This window comes from Phyllostomus hastatus, unplaced genomic scaffold (genome assembly GCF_019186645.2).
Source record: "Phyllostomus hastatus isolate PE091 unplaced genomic scaffold, TTU_PhHast_1.1 phas_contig_86, whole genome shotgun sequence".
Classification (NCBI taxonomy): Eukaryota; Metazoa; Chordata; class Mammalia; order Chiroptera; family Phyllostomidae; genus Phyllostomus; species Phyllostomus hastatus.
In genome coordinates this window covers 75,721,835-75,740,000 of record NW_025333977.1, presented here as the reverse complement: position 1 = coordinate 75,740,000, position 18,166 = coordinate 75,721,835, and the positions used below count along the sequence as shown (strand labels likewise).

The window sequence follows — 18,166 nt, the reverse complement described above, 5'->3', positions numbered from 1 at the left end:
GTAGGCGTTACTTTGACCTATGATGTAACTGGGAGGCAGCTCCTCTCCCTACAGCACCTTCACAAGAGCTTGGAGATGGTTTGCTCCATACCTTGGGTCCACGCCTGCCTGGACTAACTGTAGCAGGCAAAAAAGGCAGAGAATACGGGAATGCTCACAGATGTAGCTGATTGTGGGAGGAGTTGGAGATGGGAGGTTCCCATCTCCGAGGGACAGGAGGTGGGTTCAAGGCTGGGATTTAAAAAGGCAGGCTGCCACAAGGGACAAGAGACGATGAGAGACAATGAGGGACAATGGGAGACCATGCAGTAAGAAAATGGGTAAAGGACTCTTGCTGGCAGGCCATGAGGAAGTGCCACATGGTTTTGGGTTAAGAACTGGAGATCACGGTGATACAGCTGATGGTGCTGGGGACTGCGGGAGACCTGCCAGCTGAGCATGAAATACTGGGAGGAACTGGGAGTCTAGCCAAACTACAGACTTCTATTTCTTTTCCTGAAATGTAGTACTCCTGACTGGCCTGGTCCAGCAAGGGGAGGCAGAACTGTGTGTGTGTTTGTGGGTGTTTTAAAGGGACTTTGAGATTTAATGGCGACATTCTGCCATTACTCTAAACCTGTATAACTTTTGAATGAATGGTTGCTTTTTACCAAACTCTGGCATTGAGAGTCATAGTTTGTAACACCTGGCAGCAGGCAAGAAGAACTATAGTACAGAAAGACCCTGGGAGAGGGGGCTTGTTTTGATAACAGGATCTGGTCTCCCCAATAGGTTAATTCAGTACAATTGGACAGGCAGCCCAAGATGAAGATCTGTCCCCATTCAGTGCAGTCATTCAGAGGTGTCAGTTTACTAATGTTCTATGGGTTCTCATCCAGAAAGTTGCTCTTTGGGTGAGATTCACTGATTTTAGATAACATTGCTAACATTACTAGCCATCACCACTGAATTTGAATCTTCTATGAGATCCTGCAGAGAATCTAGAAATCCCTGATCTACAATTTGGGCACTGGTATGGAGTTTTGCCATGCACACTGCTGCTGTTTTCGGAACATAAGGATATTCGTCCTTCCAACATTTGTGGAGGGGCTCACAGAGATATTCTGTACACTATCCACCTGGTTGCACACCATGGTTCCACTGCCAAGGCTAGAATCAGAGGATTGGGATCTTCACAGTCCTTCACAAAGCTGTTGACAGCCATGATGGACAAGTCTGGCTGACTCTTGGCGTAGCTCATCATACACCTTGAAAAGAAAGCTAACACTTCCCCACAATCATACAGCAATCACTTTCTTCACAGTCTCCTTCCTCTTTTCTTTCTTTTCATTGTTGAGTTCAGCCTTCAATTCAAAGATTCGTCCCTTTTTATTGGTTGTGAAATACTTGGAGGCAGACATAGTGTTGGATCTTTAATGTGCTCTGGAGGCAAGGGCAGGGTGGTGGAAACAGCCAGAGAACATGTTCCCAGCCATTGGGTGTTATAATGGTTTTGTGCACATTACAACGACACTAAGGTTTTTTGACCATATGCTTCCCAATACCAACATTTTTGAGTGCAGCTCAATGTATATTTATGAATTACATAAATTAATGTATTATGTCTTATAAAGAACATTCCAAAATGGACTTAGAAAATATCAATATTTAAATATAATGTATTTTATTTTACTTGTGATGGTATATTGATATGTATAAAAGAACATTATTATTACATATGCTTTATTGTTCTTGAAAAAATTTCATCATTTTCTTTAAAAATTTTTTTTTAATTAAACAAATTTTTTATTGTTGTTCAATTATAGTTGTCCCCATTTTTCTCCCATTGCTCTCTCCTGCCCTGCCCATCCCCTGGCTCCCACCTTCAATTCTTGCCCCCCATTGTCCTTGTCCATAAGTCCTTTACACATGTTCCTTGACTTGACCCTTCCCCTTCTTTCACCTGTTATCTCTGTTCCCCATCCTCTTTGCTCACTGTCAAATTGTTCTTTATTCTCATGTCTCTGGTTCTATTTTGACCCCTTGTTTGTTTTGTTGATTATGTTGTATCCTGCCATTTTGCCAAATTCACTTGTTAGGTCAAGCAGTTTTTGGATGGTGTCTATAGGGTTTTCTGTGTACTCTGTCATGTCATCTGCAAACAATGCCAATTTTATTTCCTCCTTTCCAATTTGAATGCCTTTTATTTCTTTTCCTTGTGTGATCACTGTGGCTAGGACTTTCAATATTATGTTGAATAGAAGTGGTGAAAGCGACATCCTTGTCTTGTTCCTCATCTTAGGGGAAAAGCTTTTAGTTTTTGCCCATTGAGTATGATGTTTGCTGTAGGTCTCTCATATATGGCCTTTGTTATGTTGAGGAATGTTCCCTTTACTCCCACTTTGCTGAGTGTTTTTACCATAGATGGGTCCTGTACCTTATCAAATACTTTTTTTGCATCTATTGATGTGATCATGTGATTTTTGTCTTTCCTTTTGTTTATGTGATGTATTAAGTTTATTGATTTGCGAATGTTGTACCATCCTTGCATCACTGGAATGAATCCCATGTTTTCATGGTGTATGATCTTTTTAATGTATTGCTGGATGCGATTTGCCAATATTGTTTTTGAGGATTTAACATCTATGTTCATCAGCGATACTGGCCTGTAGTTGTCTTCCTTTGTTGTGTCTTTATCTGGTTTTAGAATTAGGATGATGCTGGCCTCAAAAAAAGTTTGGGAGACTTCCTTCTTCTTGGATTTTTTGGAATAATCTGTTAAGGATAGGGGTTAGCTCTTCCTTAAATGCTTTGTAGAATTCTCCTGTGAAACCGTCTCGTTTGGGGCTTTCGTGTGCCAGGAGTTTTTTGATTACTGCTTCAATTTCACTAGCTGTTTTCATTCTGTTCAGGCTTTCTGCTTCTTCTTCATTCAGTTTTGGAAGATTATATGTTTCCAGAAATTTGTCCATTTCACCCAGATTTTCAAATTTCTTGGAATATAGTTGTTTGTAGTAATTACAATCCTTTGTATTTCTATGGTATTAGTTGTAACTTCTTTCATTTCTGATTTTATTTATCTGGGTCCTCTCTCTTTTTATCTTGATGAGTCTGTTAAAAGCTTGTCAATTTTGTTTATTTTATCAAAGAACCAGCTCCTCAGTTTATCGATCCTTTGAATTGTTCTTTTAGTCTCTGTGTCATATAATTCTACTCTGATCTTGATTATTTCCTTCCTTCTACTTACTCTGTGCTTTGTTTGTTGTTGTTGTTCCTCCAGTTCTTGTAGATTTAGGGTTAGGTCGTTTATTTGAAATGATTCTATCTCTTTTAGGTAGGCCTGTATTGCTATGAACTTTTCTCTCAGGACTGCCTCTGCCATGTCCCAAAGGTTTTGGGCTGTGGTATGTTAATTTTCATTTGTTTCCAGAAATTGCCTCAATATCATTAACTCATTCATTTTTTAATAACATATTATTCAATCTCTATGAATTTGACTTTTTTGAGTTTTTACCTTGAGATTGGTTTCTAGTTTTAAGCCATTGTTGTCCAAAAAAAAATGTTTGATATAATATTAATTTTCTTGAATTTGTTGAGGTTTGTTCTGTGTCCTACCATGTGGTCTAACTTTGAAAATATTTCATGTACATTCAAAAAGAATGTAGTTTGCTTCTTTGGGGCAAAAGTTGCTGAATATATCAATTAAGTCTATTTGATCTAGTGCATTGGTCAGTGCCACAATATCCTTGTTGATTCTTTGTTTAGAAGATCTGTCCATTGTTGACAGTAGGATGTTAAAATCTCCTACTATAAGTGTGTTGCTGTCTATATCTTTCTTGCAGTCCTCCATGATTTTCCTTATATATTTGGGTGCTCTCATTTTGGTTGCATATATGTTTAAAATGTTTATGTATTCTTGATGGATTCTTCCCTTGAGTATTATGAAGTGATCTTCTGGGTCTCTTTTTATGGTCTTTGTTTTGAAATCTATTTTGTCTGATATGAGTATTGCTACCCCAGCTTTTCTTTTCCTGTCCATTTATTTGGAATGTTTGTTTCCAACCCTTCACTTTCAGTCTGTGTAGGTCTTTTGTTCTGAGGGGGGTCTCTTGTAGGCTGCATATATGCAGGTCATGTTTTCTTATCCATTCAGGTACCCTATGTCTTTTGATTGGAGCATTTAATCCATTTACATTTAAGATTATTATTGATAGGTACTTATTCATTGCCATTTTTCCCTTTTGTACCTGTGTTCTCTATCTCACTCTTACCTTCATCTTCTTAAAGCAGTCCCTTTAGCATATCTTGCAATGGCAGTTTGGTGGAGGTATATTCTTTTAGACTTCTTTTATCCAGAAGCTTCCTATTTGGCCTTCAATTTTAATTGAGAGCCTTACTGGGTAGAGTAGTCTTGGTTGCAGGCCTTTGCTTTTCATGACTTGGAGTATCTCTTGACATTCCCTTCTGGCTTGTAGTGTTTCTGTTGAGAAGTCAGCAGCTAGTCTTATCAGGGCTCCCTTGTATGTTACTAGCTTTTTCTCCCTTGCTGCCTTTAAGGCTCTCTCCTTGTATTTGAATTTTGCCATTTTAGTTATGACATATCTCTGAGTGGGCCTCTGGGTTCATCTTGACTGGGACCCTCTGTGCTTCCTGCACTTGTGTGATTTTTCTCTCTCATTAAAATAGGGAAGTTTTCCATAATTACTTTTAAAAACAAGTTTTCTATCTCTTGCTCCTCTTCTCCTTCTGGTATCCCTATTATACAGATATTATTGTGTTTCATGTTTTTCTGTAGCTCCCTTAACCCCTGTTCAGTCTTTTTAAAAAATATTTTATTTATTTATTTTTAGAGGGGAAGGGAGGGAGAAAGAGAGGGAGAGAAACATCCACTTGTGGTTGCCTCTTGCACACTCCCAACTGGGGACCTGACCCTCAACTGGGAAGTGAACTGGTGACCCCTTGGTTTGCAGGATGGCACTCAATCTATTGAGCTACACCAGCCAGGGCCCTTCTTCATTTTTTTTTTAGTCTTTTTTTCCTTTTGCTCTTCTGAGAATTTTTTTCTACCTTGTCCTCCAGCTTGCTGATTCAATCCTTTGCTTCATCTAGCATGCTTTTAATCCCTTCTACTGTGTTCTTCATTCCAGAAATTGTATTCTTCATTTCCTCCTGGCTCCTATTGATAGTTTCTATATCCTTCTTCATGCTGCTGTAGTTCACACTAAGTTTCTTATACCTTCCCTTTAGTTCTTTGTAATTCTCACTGAACTCATTGAGCTTCCTTATAATCATTGTTTTGAACTCAGTGTCTGATACTTTGCTTGCCTCTATTTCATTTAGCACTCTTTCTGGGGATTCTTCCTTTCCTTTTGATTGGGTTTTTTTTCTTTGTCATCCCATTTTAGGGGAGACTCTTCTTGTTTGTTTCTGTTTCTCAAATTGATCTGCTTTGATTCCCTGACTTTGTGGTGTGAACTTCCATAGTAAGAGACCTGTGGACTTCAGTGGTGCAGTCTCCTTGATCTCCTGAACTTGATACTCCTGGGATGCCCCTTATGCCATTTATGTTAGCTCCCTGGATGTAATTGCATTTTAATTGTTGTTGAGTCATTCTCTGGTGGGTCCTTACTTCCAGCTAGCTGACTGAGGATCACTCCTGCTGCCATGTCTTGTATGCTGTTGTGCAGGTGCTGCCAGAACAAAACCACGCAGCCCAGGAACAAACCTACACCCACAAAAATAATTCCCACCCACAATCCTAGTGTCAATAGCAAATAAACCAGTATTAATGATGATGTAAAGAGACTGAGACTATTATAAGAAAGGAGAATGGATATGAAATGATCTATTGAAAGAAAATGATTTTGAGAGAGTAGAGGGAGGTTACTAATAAACATAGGGAATTGGAACAATGCAAAGAGAGAAAGTAAAATTTATACCATAAATAAAAAAGGGAAAGAAAAAGGTAGAATGCAGTAAGAGATGGGAAGCATATAGTGTTAGGTTTAAACAGAAATGGAAATAAAATAAAGTGAGAGTTATGAACAGGAAAGAAAACTAAATAAATAATAAAAAACCCCATAAACCCATATTGAAGAAAAAGATCCACTACCACACTTTCAGCAACAAATGAGCTAAGATTAATATAGGTTGGATGGAAATAAGATGGAAAAAAAGAAAAGAAAATCTTAGGAGATGTGTAGAGGAATGGGAAGTGATTTTGAGATGATAGAGGGAGAGGGAATGAATGCTAAGAGTGAGGAAGAAAACCAGGCTAAGAAAGGGAAAAATTAAAATCTGAGATGGAAAATGAAAGGGCAGGATGAAAGAAAATAGAAAAGAAAAAAGAACAGGCTAAGGCAGGGAAAAGTTAAAAATTGAGATAAAAGGAAAGAATGAGCAAGTTGACTGTAGAATGGAGTAGAGGAGGGGAATGATAAAATTTGAGATTTGAAATGCAAGAAGAGTGAAGATCTAGAGATAAAATTGAAAAAAATGCAACAACTACCCTATCCACAGCCAATGAACAAGAATTGCTAAAGGTGAAGAGAGAATGTGGATATTTTAAGATCGGGAAAAAGAGTACGAGAGGACCATTAACAGGAAAATTAGGGTTGAGAGGCTGGATTGGGGAGAAATAGTAGGAGTGCAGAATGGAAACAAGTGGTAGCAAGAGAGAAAACAAAATTTAAGACAAAAATAATAAGAAGAAAGAAGAAGGTAAAATAGGGTAAGAGAAGGGAGGAGCAAAATATGAGAATTGAAATAAACCATAATATAAAATCTAGTGGCTTAATATGCACAAACTTGAAGGACAAAAAATGAATGCTAAAAAACTGTGCAGGAAAGAAAATATTGCAAATCATGGAGAAGACTATTGTGGATTTAGTCCTGGTAGCATCTAGTATTTACTACTGGTTTTTCTTTCTGGATCCACCTCTAATGATGTCAGATGGTGTCCTAGTCTGGCCTTTAGGCAGACTGTTTGAGACTACCAGGGATCTACCGTCTGTGGCTTTCTCCTTCAGTTGTTAATCTAGTCACTCTGCACTCAGCAGTCAGGCTTAAGCAACACAGGTGGAGCAGAGTATCTTGTGGGGGCAGGGCTATTGCTTCCCTCAGGCTGCTGCCACTCAGAGGGGAGTGGCCTGCCTGAGCAGGTGGCTGCTGCAGTATGGGGGATGATTCAGCACCGGGATCCTGGTGGCTGTTCTCTCAATTCTCTTCCCAAATCCTCTGTCCCCCCCAGTCTCTTCTCAAGTGTCTCTAGTCCACTCTGCTCCCACATTTGCTAGAGCCCAGGGTAAGTGGCTGAATATAAAAATGTATGTGTTGGTCCTTTAAATGGCTCTTCGAGTTTCTAGACATCGGTCTCTGGCAGAGAGAAACTCTGCCACTCTTTGCAGCAGGTTGTTATCTGTGTACTTTTTGGGCTCTGATGCAGTAGGTGGGGGAGGCCAGCTTAGGGTTTAGACACCACACTTCTCAGGGGGATCACCCCCCTGATGCTGAGATATCCCTCCAGCACTTAAGCTGCTGCCTGTGGAAGCCCAGCCAGCCCTCTCACGTCCCCTCCACATTCCCTATCAGCCACGTTTTGTTGAAACTGTTTCTTCTGTCTGTTCATGATTATAAGGCTTCTCTCCTACTACTGTGAGGTGGTTTATTCTGGATGAATTTTCCACAATTTAGTTCCAGTTCCAGATTGGTCCTGGGAGGAGGTTAGTGTAACTTCCACTTACTCCTGCACCATCTTGGATCCCAGCATTTTCTTTTATAGCGATTCAAAATTCTGGTTGCATATTTTATTTTATTCTGTCTTCCTGGGGAAGAAGCCTCACAAAGATATACAGATTAAAATGAAAAAAAAAAGTATAAATTGCTAAGAAATTTTAATTGTGACACAAATTTTTCAATTCTGTCCAAAAAGTTTTATTTGAGATTTGTACAATAAACTACCATATTCATTCATGACAACCAAGTCTTCTTACAAATTAATATGAATGTTTTATATTTTTAACACTGGGCCCCAAATTTACTAAAATGCTTTTTAAGTGGGTTAGAAAGCTTTGTTTTCAAGTTTTTGATTAGACAGTGATGATGGTATCACTTTTTCAGCAACAAAATGATGGAACCATCTCCAACCCACGTTTTCAAAATTCCTTCTCTATATCACATTTTTTGAAAAGTAGCGATTATTTCACTCATTATTAAAGTGTTACTTTTTCCTCAGAAGGAAAGATAACAGTTACATTAAAAAAATACTGCTAAGTAGCATGCTATTCATAGCAATTTTTCATTGCAGAAGAGGCCAATAAATCAGGCATACTTGTCAGTTGTAAAAGAACAATGTCCCTCATGCCTTAAGTTTAAGACCCTCAAGTACTTTGTCCTGAGGTAACCAGGGAACCTCTGTTTTCAGTGGCTCTTACCTGCTTCCTACATGTGAGAATCACTTGGAACACTAAGAATCAAGTAAAACAAACCCGCTTCTCCAAAAACTAACCACCAAACAAACAAGAAATGAGGGTCTAGGCTCCTCACCTAGAGGATTCTGATTTAATGGATATTTCTGATTCAACTGATAGGCAGTGGGACTCAGCAGGTGGCATTTTTCAAAAACATCCCAGGTTATTCTCACATACAGTCCAGATTGAGAACCAGTTTTTATGTTTGGATAAAAATTTCCTTGGATATTCCTTATATCATTAAAAAATATTTCACAAATTATACTTAAGCTAATATCACCCATAAATTCACTTAACTGAACCCATGTCAACAGCAGTGTGTTGCCATACCCAGGAGGAGAAAGACTATGGCTGTCTCATCCTCTGGAGAAACTTGTATTTTTCCCTGCAGTTTCTTTTTTGTAATTGTCGTAAAAAAACACACATAGAATTTACTACTGATATCATTTTTAAGTGTGCAGTTCAGTGGTGTTGACTATATTTACATTACCATATAACAGATCTCTAGAAATTTTTCATCTTGCAAAACTGGAACTCTGTTCCCATGGAACAACAACTCCTCATTCCTTCCCCCACCGCCTCATTTTGCTTTCTGTTTTCATAGTTTTGACTGTTCTGGGTACTTATATAAGTGGAATCATATAATATTTGACCTTTTGTGACCCTCCAGTTATTTTTGTAGACCTTATTTGTGGCCATCTCACAGAGAGTAAAGGAAGAGAGCTGGGCTTATAAGCTGTTAAATATTGACTAGGGTTATTTTTCTTATTATTTTAAATAAAAATTTACAAATAAAAGTTCTAGCATTTTCTTTCTCCAACCCCATAGATGGTCCTGCCTAACTCACTGTCAGTGTCCTCCAGCCAGAGGACAACCAACCAGGAATAGGCCTGGAGTTTATTACTCGCTGCAGCGAGAGTGAACGCATGCAGTGGGAACAGTGCACATTTCAGTAAGAGGATGTTAAAAAGTGTTATAATGGGGTTTAGGTTTTGATGTGTGATTTTGAGGGGAGTTGCAGGAAGCAGAGATTCATTCTTGGGAGTGAGGGTAATTCTATGATTGTCAAAGAAGCAGCAGAAACTCATACTATCCAGGAGAGGAGGCTGTTTGGTATTTTGTGAGTTTTTCTCAGTAACCATATTTTTTGGTCTGTGTTTAGACAAAATTATGAAATGGCCTTGTTTAGTCTCATGGCCTCAGAGTGGCCTTGTCTGGTGGTATTCCGTGAGGCTGTTCATGTGTAACAGGAGGAGAGCATGGGGTAACCGCTCAGTTCAGTCCAGTTTGTGGTAACAATGCGACCTAGCTGTGAGTGTCAGACCACTTATTAGATTTCATGGGCCAACTGTTATCTTCCTCACTGCTTTTGGAGAGGTGGAGGCTTAGAATCAGGAAACCTGTGACTCAGCTTCGTTTCACTTCTGACTGGTGGTGTGATCACGGGTCAATGACTGTCACTTTACGTTCCTATCGGTACCCGCCTCGAAATAACAGAGTGAGCACTAAATGAGATAAAGCATCTAGAATGCTGAGTGGATTCATTCTTATAGGGTGGGGACTCATGTTAGCAATAATAGCCTGTTTTTTAGCTCTCTCTCATGGGAGATTCTCTTGTTCACTTCAGAAACAGTTATGGGGTGCCTACCATGTGTGAATCGCTGTGCTAGGGAACTGTGCCAGTGAACAGCACATACGAGGCCTCGTCCCTCACAAAATCAATGGTCCAGAATGGCAGTTGAAAGAGGGTGAAAGGCTCTATGAAGGGGGTCTGTGGCAGTGTGTAAAATAGCTGAGCAGGGCTGGGGAATGACCTCTGGGAGAAAGCAGGGTTTCAGCTGGTACTGATAGATGGACAGGAGTTACCTGGGGAAGAGTGCTCCTGGTAGAAGGAACAGCATAAGTTAAAACAGAAAAGTCACAGAGAACATGGCACAGCCTGTTCAGTGGGAAACAAACTAAAACCGAAGAACAGAAAGGAAAGAAACCTCTCATTTTTTAAGTGCACACAATATGAAACAATTTCGTTTCAAATCTTGCACATAAATTTATGTGGCACTGAGATAGTAATCATTGTTCATTAATTAATGAATGATGGTACAATGCTTTGAAAATACAAAGTGTAGCACATTTGCTAACAAATTGGTGATTAGCATGATTGCTGTTTTGATATAGCCTCTGTTTACTCTCTGCACTTGGACTTCCAACTGTCTGCTTGCTTTCTTGTACCAAAGACAGCTGCTTCACAATAGGCTTGGTTTGGTGGCTATATTTGGCCTTTCCTTTCCTGGGTTGTGAATGAGTTTAGGAATGATTAATAATGGAAAGAAAAAAAATGTGGTCTGGATGATTTCCAGGGCCCTTTCCTAATAAGTCATTCTGCAATGTTTACTATCCTCCCAGTTTCTGGTACACTAAAATCTGGCTAGAGTATTGGAATTCTGTGCTGTGGGGGTATGTGGTGAAGCAAACGTAGCAAGGGCTATTTTTGGCTATTTCAGTATCTACATTTTCTTAATTGGGGGTCCACCACATAATTTCTTGTGGATTCCAGTTATTACCTCTACAATTATGCATAGTTTCTAAAGAAATAAGTAAGTGGAATTCTAGCAGCTTGTATCTTTACACTTGATAAAGAAAGATCTCAATGCCATTAAAAAAACAAAAAAGACCCCCACAAAAACTAGCTCTAATGAGTTTTGATTGTTGATGAACATCTGAAAGCACTTAATTTATAATTAAACTCTATCAAAAGTGCTTTTTGTTTCTGTGGTGAATCACCAGGAAAAATAGATGCAGGGGCAGGGTCGGTCGGGCAGCATCCTATGGATCACATTGGCTAATACAGCAGTCCCCAAGCTTTGGTACAAGGGACTGGTTTCGTGGAAGACAATTTTTCTACAGACTGGGGTGGGGTTGGGAGGAAGACAGGAGGCAGAGCTCAGGTGGTAATGTGAGGGTGTCTGCAGATGGGGAGGAGGGGGTTTGGGGACCCTCGGACTAGTAGATCCAGTTGCATCAACATGTGGGCTTTAACACAGTCTGAAAGAAGTTTCTTCTTGTTAGTGTGTAGAAAGCACTCCTCAGTTGTCTCGAGTATCAAGTAACTCATGTACTTGGTTGGTTGCCTAGATAAGCTGACGGGAATTTGTCTTGGGGCGGCTGCACTAACAGACCTCGGCCTGGATATGGGTGAGGACATGTTTCTGTTGCATGTTTTGGATGCTGGCAGCTCTCTTTGGTCTACAGTTTTGTCTCTGTCATCAAGAGCTTACTTCTAGTAGGAGAGAAAAGACACCTTCACAATTGTATTTCTATTAAATTTAGTAGGTGTGATAAGTACAGTAGGAATGCCATAAACCCACCCTGAAATAGGAGCAGGGAAGCGACATATTCATCTGAGCTGGGTAGTTTTCATGGCAGAGGTGGCTTTCAGAATGGGCCTTGAACAGCAGGAGTTGTTTCAAACAACAGACATGAGACTGTGGGTGGGCAAAGGGAGAGCGTAACAGGACTGGGCCATGGCAAGGAAACAGGGAAGATGGTGATAGATGTTAAGTTCTGTCTATTCTTTCTCTGATGGCTCATTAGGAAGGGTGACCCAGTGTCCAGTTTTTGGGGGGGATAGTCCCAATTTATACCTTCTGACCTATGGTAACTGTGGTAAGCTGAACAATGTCCCTGAAAGACATCTGTGTCCTCATCCCCAGAACCTGAGTTTATTTCCTTTGATGGTAAAAGAGACTTGACAGATGTGATTCCCTTAAGGATCCCGAGATGGAGAGGTTATTTTGGATTATCTGGATTGGCCCAATGTAATGACAAGAGTACTTGTGGGAAGGAGGCAGGAGCATCAGAATTAGTGGTAGGAGATGTGATGATGCAGCCTGAGGCTGAAGTGACATGAGAAGGGGTCATGTGTTGAGGAATTCCTGCAGCTCCTAAAAGATACAAAGGGTGAGGGAACAAATTCTGCCCTTAGAATGTCTACAAAGAGCCAATGCTGGCAATGCCTTGAATTTAGCCCAATGAGACCAATTTTGAACTTCACACCTGCAGAACTGTAATATGCTAAGTATATTTGTGTTGTTTTAAGTCACTAAATTTGTAGTAATTTTTGCAGCAGTAATAGGTAACTAATACAGTAATGATATTGAGTCCCTTTACTCCCTTACAAAGGACTTGATTTTGTGATACACTATATGTTTATTCTATGCATAAGCCACAGTAGCTTACAAATCCATGATTCTATCAAAATAATTTTGGGAAGTAAAATTTGGGCCCATCTATTCTGATACCAGGGATTAGGCCCTAAAGGGTGGGGGTATGCTGGGTTACATGTGCACGTACATCGGGGGAATTACCAACTAACCAGAGCAAATGAGGTGAGGTCCAGAGGGTGCAGATGGGGAGATGGGATGGGACAAGGAATGCTTCATGTTACAGCCTCCTGTGTCAGATACTCATGGGTTCTTCATCAAAGGCTTGATTTGCCTCCAATCAGGTCTTGTTCTGTTTGTTGGATTCTGACATAAACAAAAAAAAAATAGAAATTATGAAAAACATTTTTAGAACCATATTTCCAGAACAGTTGGGAATACTTATTTGCCTTTTGATGTCATGTAAACTCTTAAGATGTTCATTTGCCCAGTAATATCTCTTAGTTTATTTTTCAGAATTATGCAGAAAGGATATTTTCTTCTAAATAAATATCTCAGTTATATCTCTTACCTATTTTTAAATAAATGCAGTAATTCTAATACCATGAGTTCTCCAATCAAAAAGTCTCTTGAAATATTTTAGTCAGAAATCCTCCTGTGGTTAATTTCTATAACTTTTATATTGCTTGAGGGATCAAATCTCTTGTCAGTTGTTTTATATTTATAAAGTGTCTTGATTCTTCAAGGATTTTCCACAAATTTCTGAGGCATTCTTTGTTAGAGAATTAATTTAAGATGACAACTCATTCATATATGTAGCATAATGGTGCCTTGGCCCAGTTTATGACATAATAGAGAAATTCATTTCAGTAGTGACTAAGTAAAGCAGTAAAATAATCCTATCTTGCTGACACTGTAAAAGCCATCTATTTCTGTCTCATTGTGTTTTTTGCTTTTAGATTGGTTTAAATGCCTATGAATGAATGATTAAATTACATACTAATTTTAGTTTTCAAAAAGGTATTAAAAGACTCATTTTTATACTTTAAGACCTTATAATATGAGTCCTAGGAAAATTATCATTTGGTCTTATAAATTGACTATTTTTATTCTTTGTGTTGACAGACTATGACTTCATGCTATAATTATTCTACTAAAGAAGGCTATGTGGTTAACTTCACAGCAGAGCATTTATGGTCCTGATCTTGCTTCTACTTAGTTTTATTCTATTCTAAATTTTAGACATTGTTTATTAATTAGAGAAATTATAGAAAAAGTCATCAGAATAAACAAGACAGCTATATAGAAGACAAACAAAAATTAGATTAGGAAACAACAATTAGCAGAAATTAAAGTAGAAGAGCAGTAATTTATGGGTGAGCTCTCAGATAAAATAAATAGTAATTAAATATAACTTATAAAAGAACAATATTAAACATGGATTAATGTATTATTAATATAAATTTATTTATGAATATCTAAGACTTCAGTATTGAAAATATTAGATTTAAGAATCTGTGAAAATAACAAGATAAAATAATAGTAGTTGAGAGCTGGAAAAAACACAAGTTGTAAGAAGGAAAAAACTGATTATTAAAGACAAATGTATGTGTATCAACACTAAGAAAGCATATGAAAATACAATGACATATGAAGATCAGTTTAAGTGGTGCAACTGCTTGTACTCAGTAATTAGTAAACTGAAAGGAAATTCTAATTCATAGGTAAATAGGAACTCAGTCTAACATGCAATTAGGACCATCCCCTCATAATAAACATTTTTATCCTTGACTTACTAGTGTTTGTTAGGACGAACAAACTTTCATCAAGAGAAACAAAGAGCAACTATTAAACTGAAGCAACTTAGTGTGCCCTAAACCATATTTTCAGCAATATTCTGGAATTTCTTCCAAAGCTAATGTTTCATGATTGTCAAAAAGGATACTCTATCACAGGTAAGGAAATACAATGAAATGACTCCCAGTGACCTCTGCTTCTTAATGAAGACAAATGGTCTAGTTTGCATATAGAGCTGAATTATTTTGGAATTTTAGATACTTCACATGACTGAAATTACTTATTAGTCTCCATGTAATAAGTTTTGTAAAACATCAAGCTGAATCTTTTAGGTAGTAGAATATATATATTTATCACCCAAGGATATGTTTATTGATTTCAGAGAGAAAGAGAGAGAGAAAAAAAACATTGATGTGAGAGATAAAGATCAATTGGTCACCTCTTATATACATCCTGACCAAGGATAGAACCTGTAAGTCAGGTACGTGCTCTAACTGGAAATCAAACCTGTAGCCTTTTGGCATATGGTACAATTTTCTAACCAACAGAACAACCTGGCCAGTGCAGTAAGCATAGAAATATAGGCAAGCTTTGAACCATCAAATGTCCTTTAATGAACATGAGTTGCAGCCTTTGGATGCAATCAATATGGAAAATCATTTGTGTCCCTCTGCCACACTCACACACCCTGTTGGCTACCAGGTGGTGAAGGCTTGTGCATCATTTACTGGAGAAGAAACCATTAGATTTTATACTTAGAAAAACTCTTTTAAAATATCTATTCTAAACTCTTTATTTAATAATTTATTTATAATTGGAACCTGAACCCCCAAAAGGTGACTTCACATGCTTGGGTTTAGAAAACCACTAGGTGGCAGAAAATATCATGTCACAAGTAAACAATACTAATCACAGATTGTTTCTTTAATTAACATTTACTGAGCATTTCAAGGGTATCTGACTCTAAGCAGTATAGGTGTAGAGAGGTTCTATGGAATGATATGGTGAGAGTTAATTTAGGAGTCTGGAATCTGCCCTGACTCTGCTACTTCCTGGCGAGATGTCTTTTGGAATATAACAGCTTCAATTTTTATATCCATAAAGTAATGATAATATTACATGACATTCCTAAGTGAGATCACGTGTGATCAAGTTTTATCAGGTATAAAATACATGAGTTACTATCATCATCTTTTTTTTTTTCAGAGAGTAAAGATTTTTATTCATTCTCCAAGAGGGGAGAAGCGTTTGGTGTGTAAAGATACCCCAGCGCTGAGGGATGCGGGCTTTGAGTTTTTATCAGGTAGTTGGACTGGTTGTAGAGCAGGACGTTGCAGTTGGTCTTGTATAGGGTACAGCTTGTTTTGCTGTTATCTTTGGGTGCAGGGTCCAGTCACTTTGGTCTGGCATGTCCTGTTTCATAAGTTCCCACAGCCTCTGCATCTTCAGGGAGCTTCCGGTAATTTTCTAGTCCTGAGGATAAAGGTTCATAAAACCAGAGTCAGTCATGCTTTTATGGGGTCCAGGTAGCTCTGGCAAAGAGGGCCTGACAAGGGGCTTTTGTCCTATTAGCCCCTTCTTTGACTTTGTTTCCTGGGCAAATCTTGCTCTATCAGCTGTCATCACACCAGAACCACCTGAGAAATGAGATAGAAGAAGCTCTGAACACGGACCACCTCAAGCAGGAAACAGAACACGGGGCCCTGAACATCCCTCACCTCTCCAAGTACATTCTCAGCCCGAAGACTTTGCTGCGTGCACTGGTTTGAGATGAAGCCGTGCAGAGACTAGACAACATTATAGACTCTGCTCCGTTACTGAGGTTTGAAACCTGATTACTGGCCCCTGAGACCTGCGCCCTCCTGTGGGCAGACACTGGCTGGCAGCCCTGTTTTGGCCGGCCCTTCCCTGCTGAGACCTGACTGGCTCCTTTCTCTCTGGCCTGCTAGGTTTTCTTTTCCAAAGATGGCCCTGTGGGGCCCTCTGGTTATGCTTAGATGGACTGGCCCCTGTATAATGTCCTCCCATAAAACATTAGTGTAACCTTTTCTTCAAGATGTTCAAACATCACTTTACCAAGTTTTCTTGCTACAGTTCACATAACATGAGGGGGCAGGGGTTATCTCTCTTTATATATATTTAGGTTCAATAGAATTTTTGGTTTTATCAGAACCACTGGGGAAAACCTAATGAGATTAATTCTCCTTAGGCTGGAGAATAAATGTATAGAATATACTCTAACCCTTTAGGGAAAGCTGTGAGGGGTTCACAGCGTGAGAGAAGGATGTGCCTTCTCTGTATGTTTGTGGGCCAAGTTATTTTTTACAAGCAAGTTGAATGGAATGTATACAATATCATTTCCTCTCTACCTAGAGTTTCTTTCCAGAATGTTTTTCAAAGTTCTTCCGCAACAGTGATTTCCCCCCTTTTCTCCAAACAGCCATTTTCCCTTTGATACTTGGCAATTTCTTGTCTATCCCAGGTCTTGTCCCTGTTCTGTTATGATAATTTTCTTAGCTTGCTCCTTACATGCTTCCTCTCTTAGTAGCTGGGATTTTCTGATCTCCACCTGTGGGTACAGCCTGACTTAATTCCCCAAGATCAATCAGCAATGAAAACATGTTTCTTCTCATAAGATTAGTTTCCAAAATTATAAAGTATCAACATTTTTTTAAAAGGTGATTATTACTATGCTGAAAAAATGCTGTGGAAGTAATAGAAAACCCAAATATTGAGGCATGTGGAGAGAGTCAAATGGTGACTCTGTTTTAGATACTTATTCTCCTGCCAAACATGAGCCACACCCTTCCCACAAGAACTATGTTGGAACTTTAGCTCTGAACCTCAGTTCCTTGACAGTGTTGCTTCTAGATCTCTTTGAAGTCACCTACCTGCTTTGAACTCTAAGTTATGCCTTCTCTCAACCAAGACTTCATGGTTGACATGCCCTGATTACATCTTGCTGACTTCCCTGTCACCCACTGCTTATCTAAAGTACCGAATTTTGTCCATTATTGTTTTGACATCTCCACTGTCCTTCTTTGCAGTGTTATCTGCTTGATCTTGACATAAACTGTTCTAATGTCAAAGGATCATACAATACCAACAGTTGTGTGAAAGATAGTAGGGGTAATAAGGAAGGGGGTTGGAGGAATGCTGGGCACAACTGGACTGAAAGTACACCCCCCAGCTTTTTAGGTTGATTTAAGCAATTATCTTGGAAACTTCATGAAATAAAAAACACAAGGTATCAGGCTAGCAAAATTGTAAACCACCATCTTAGTTTCTTGCTAGTACTATACCAACAAATAGTCAGGAATTCATCCCACCTTCCTCTCCCTTCAACATTTATAAATCAGTAAGCCAACACTTTGCTAAAAGTGATGCTAAATAATACATGCTTAATGCCTTAGTGTGTGTTCCCTGGGAAACAGATTCAGAGATGAAGATTTGTGTTCAGGAAGTTTACTGGGGCGTGCTCTCCAGAAGGGCTTCTCTGAGGGAGTGAGGGAAGCAATGTAGATGCAACAAAGGCTTCAGCTAATACTAAAGGAAGCTCTGGAAGCTCTGGGATGGATCTTTAGAGTCGTTCAGAATTGAAGCAAAGCCTTTTTATGCCCACATTGATTAGTCTTTGGAGGTGGACTGCACAGCAGGAGGTGTAAACTTGACTGAGTCATCTCCTGCTCCCTGAGGGTAGTTGCTTGACAGACCTGAGCTGTGAGCAGTCTGCATCCAGTCTCCCTTGGGGCTGACAAAATG

The 18,166-nt window shown here is 39.0% G+C and overlaps 1 pseudogene; it reads right to left on the bottom strand.

Annotated features, from left to right (window-relative positions):
• Positions 1–1,400, bottom strand: part of LOC123827424 — a 3,204-nt pseudogene extending 1,804 nt beyond the window's left edge.
• Between the last annotated feature and the right edge of the window lie 16,766 nt (positions 1,401–18,166).